The sequence below is a fragment of the Cupressus sempervirens genome, chromosome 1 (genome assembly GCF_028749045.1).
Source record: "Cupressus sempervirens isolate cs-2001-9-10 chromosome 1, ASM2874904v1, whole genome shotgun sequence".
NCBI lineage: Eukaryota > Viridiplantae > Streptophyta > Pinopsida > Cupressales > Cupressaceae > Cupressus > Cupressus sempervirens.
Genome location: NC_143118.1, coordinates 829,588,301 through 829,592,632, shown reverse-complemented (window position 1 = coordinate 829,592,632; position 4,332 = coordinate 829,588,301). Strand labels below are relative to the sequence as shown.

Here is a 4,332-nt window from a genome sequence, read left to right as displayed (position 1 = left end):
CTTTTACAAGAGCCCTTCACATATCATGATATAAAGAACAAAGAGGGTCCCTGCTTCAATTTGATGACATTTTAATACAACTGTATCATTATCCGGTCCCTAAATCCCAATAGAATCAAGGGAGAATGTGAAATAAGCTACCAAATTATTAGAATCTGGCCATTGTAGATGAGGAAATCTAAATCTAAATATCAATATGGGACATTCTTAAATCTGTATGTTTACTTTATTATTTTAATTTATATTTTCTCAATTTATGTTCAGTTTAAGATTGAACTAATTTGATTAAAGATTATATTTTTTTTATGACACATTTTTTATAAAAAAATAATTTTATCTTTCATGGGATATTCTAGGATGTCAAGAATACATTTTTTCTGAAATAGATGCTTAGTTATGTTATAGGATGGTTAGTTGTTTATAAGGTGTATTCTCAAGATGACTAGTTTTTTTTGTTCTTAAAAATACACACAAAATTAGTTAAAAATAAAGAAGACAATAGGACATTAAATCCATGTCATTCTAGGCAGTTTACTATCGTGGTTTATTTATTTAAATCTCTTAATATTTTTTTATGATTTTAAAGTTCCCAAGACTTGAGGTTTTATTATTTATTTCAATTCTTTTAATTATTTATTTCAAGTTCCAAACACTTAGGGAGGTCTTTGTTTACTTACAAACACCTTTTTGAAACTCCAAGTCATGTTCTTGTGTTTGTTGAACGCGTGGGAAGATACTAGTTAGAAACATATCTATTTTTATTTGCATCCATCACACTTCAGTTGACTCATTTATGATAGTTTTGAGGAAAACTTAACTCTCAAGCATATGGATGCTAGACTTGTTTATTACATTTTTTATAATGATTTTGAGGAAGAAGTTCCCTTCAAGCATATGGATGCTAGATATGTCACTTCATTTTCTTAAGAGGATGTTGAGGTGCAAGAGCCTCTTCAATTAACGGTGACTAATTTTAACTTTTGTAGATTATTTGAGCTTGTAGATATATTTGTTCCATCACACATTTAGTGAAATCTTAAGATAGATTTATACAATCTTTCCTAATGTTGAAGAAATTTGCAACATATCTGATGTTGAAACAATTGACAAGACATTTGATATATACTTGAATAGATGAATCAAATCCCTAGATATTTTCTATTGAAGATTCCCTTATTTTTTAATAATCATCATATATTATCTCTTAATATATGTCATTCAAAAAGCATCCCCATTCTTAAAACTCAAGTACGTAATACTAATCTTTGTTTACAAAAATGAATATTAACTCCTAATACAATGTTACTTTATAAATCAAATGCTTAGAAAATATGATTTGCATTAGTTTTGCAAATATTTTAAATGAATAAGTATCAAACAAAGCTTCTAAATAACCCTTTTTTTTTAACATCCTAATAACAAATTTTACAACATTCATCTTAACTATTAAAAAAAAACTTTAAATCAAAAAGTTATATATAACCATACCCATTTCTCATTAACTAATACCCACCTGCAAATGTCCTTAACAAATAGCAGTGGGGTGATTATGGATGACTTGTATTAGTTTGTGCTAATGCTTGTCAAGCAAAGCAATTCTATTGGGCTATTTACCAAAGTAATTTCATTGTTGCTTCTGGTAGTTTTTGAATTGGAAATTGAGTCGTATGGTCGGTGGGAGTGATGTGGCTGCTATTCTCATCTTGGTGGGACATGTGATGGGTCCAGAAAAAAATAAATTAATATCCTGTGACCGCCTACTTTATCACATGCAGCATTGCAATCTTGTCAGTACAACTTTTCACCATTGTAAAACATTAATAACCTCGGTGATTTCTTTATTTACTCATCAGAACCACTCTCTCTGCCTGCTTGCCTTCTTAAGAAGATGAGGCCTTCATGGCAAATCGTTTTGAGCGCTGTTTTCACTTGAGGTGTCTTTGGAGATCTTATTCCCTTCATCCTCTCCTTAACTGAAAGACTCAAGGTAGGCTATGTTCTGTGGCCCTTCTGGTTATAGCAGTCAAGGCTTTTCGTTCTATGTGATCGGCAAGCTTTAGATTCTAGGATTCAAATTCTTATTTTATTCACATCCTTAGATGATAAGTGGGTACATGTTTAGATTGAATTAACAGAATAATTTGCTTCTGATTTGAGGATGAAGACATATTTTTCTGTAATGGGTGCTTGTTATTGTTTCAAATTGATTTGACAGAATATGTCATGTTTTAGTCAATCATGGTTTTTCTCCGTTAAGTTCTTAGATTCTAAATTGAACTGTAGTATGTACAGAATCTTGACAAAATTCAAGGACAAGAGTCATGGATCTTCACTCAGGAGTTTGATTCTTTGAACAACCATTGTTGTTTTTGACTGCAACATACATAGAAGATGGCATAAGGTTTTCCAAATTGTGAATCAGGTCCTGATTATTGATGTTTTTGTTCTCTGGATTTTGTTTTATCAGCCATTTTTGTTTCACTATAGATTGCCTGCATCTTAGAGAACAGTACAGCAAAAACCAACCTTTGTATGTATGATGATAGGCTAGGTACTTTCTATGGACTAACCTTTACAGGAGGAAGGCACTATTCTGTACCATGAGTTCATACAAAAGACTCTTTCATTTCGCTTAGGCCTTTGTTTTAGGCTCCTCTTGAGGGCTTCCCAGGGGAAGGACCTTATGTAAGCTTAGAGTTTATAGAGATATTTGTAAATGGTATTTCATGCACAGAAAGCCTTAATCTGCCAGCAATGATTCTTTACCAAGCCCAGAACACCGTTGCAAAAGATGACCATTTCATTGATTTATCATGGATTTTATGACCATTTCTTTGATTTGTCATGGATTTTGCTGATGCATATAAAATTAGATGATGTATGGCAAGATTCTTTGTTATGTGATTTGAGATTTTATTTTTTTGGGGTGTGGGTGTGAATTATTTGTGAGCTTCTACACCCTTCATGACAGCTTATGAAAGATGCCAATGAAAATTCTTGATCTCTTGTTTTCTTTTGATGTTTGCAGGGCCTAGAAGAAAGATGGAGGCTCAGAATTCATGTGGGGATTTGCACAAGGATTCAAAGGCCAAAAATCTTCCTACAATAGACATACCCTTGGAACCCCAACATGCCAACCAAGCCCAAATTCATGAGCAAGAAAAGGTCCCAATTTCAGCTCCATCACCACTCACACCCAATGCAAAGAATTGCTTGTGTTCCCCCACAACCCATGCTGGATCATTCAGATGCCGCCTTCACAGATCCCTTCAAAAGCAATGGAGTATGGGCAGTCATAATACTAATGGCAGGCACCCATCATCATCCCCTCCAAGAGAAGCCCCTCCAGAAACAGTTGAAGGGTCATCTCTTGAAACAATTCCAAATACAGTTGAAGCTCAATGAGAAGTATATACATGTATATATATACATATATATATATATATCTTAGATATCTGAGTTGTTCTTGGATCCCCAAGATATATGAGCTACCTTATTCTCTTTCAATCAGGCGATGCTTTTTGCTTTCCCTCTTTCTACTGTTACTACTCAATCATGTATCCTAACCCACAAGGGGTTTTAGATTGGGATATGGATTCTACTTCAATCCCTAAATTAAAATATGTAGCCAAGTTTGACGTGTTAATCTTAGGTAAGAAACTCAATTGTAAGAAAAAATCACATGAATTCTTTTGAGTTTGCATGCAAAACACCCAATTAACTGAATATGTGCCTTTACATCTCTGCAAAGATTACCTTCACGTTTTGTTTTAGATCTGCCAGTCTATGCAGTGTGATTCCCTTTAACAGATCTTGTTAAACAAAATTTTGTGCAATACAACATAATATAAGGAATCTCATAATGCCAAATCTTGATTAAGCTGAATTGTTGTATTGTAACATAAAGACTCCATGTAAAGACATCTGGTCAGTTGGTTGGAGTGCCTTTTGACTGAGGAAAGCATGGAAAAGTGCTAATTGCTTTTCAAATTGACTGTAAGGTTAAAAGGCTAAAATTAGAGAGGTTTCAGTATTCTAAATACCCAGATAGGTGGGCACTCAACAGGCACTATGTCAATTAGATAGTCTTAGGATAGTTTCTCTTTTTATGTATTTAATGATTGAATTGTTGGCGAGAAAAAAGAGATACCTAATTGTGCTACAAACAAAATTGTACTACAAAATACTGTGGTATGTACATCTCTCCAATTTGAACACATTTCTAGTCTAATATAAAATATTGAAAATTGAATAACTTTCAAAATGACAATCACTTCTTTCCATATGATATTTTAATAATAATCTACAGATCTATTTTTAAACTTCATTCTT

The 4,332-nt window shown here is 33.0% G+C and overlaps 1 long non-coding RNA gene across 1 annotated transcript; it reads left to right on the top strand.

The window, feature by feature from the left end:
• Nucleotides 1-1,909: 1,909 nt before the first annotated feature.
• LOC149580419 (uncharacterized) lies at nt 1,910-3,886 on the top strand. The gene is made up of 2 exons (XR_016353617.1): nt 1,910-1,987; nt 3,029-3,886. It is a non-coding gene; the product is annotated as an uncharacterized LOC149580419 (long non-coding RNA).
• The last annotated feature ends 446 nt before the right edge of the window (nt 3,887-4,332 follow it).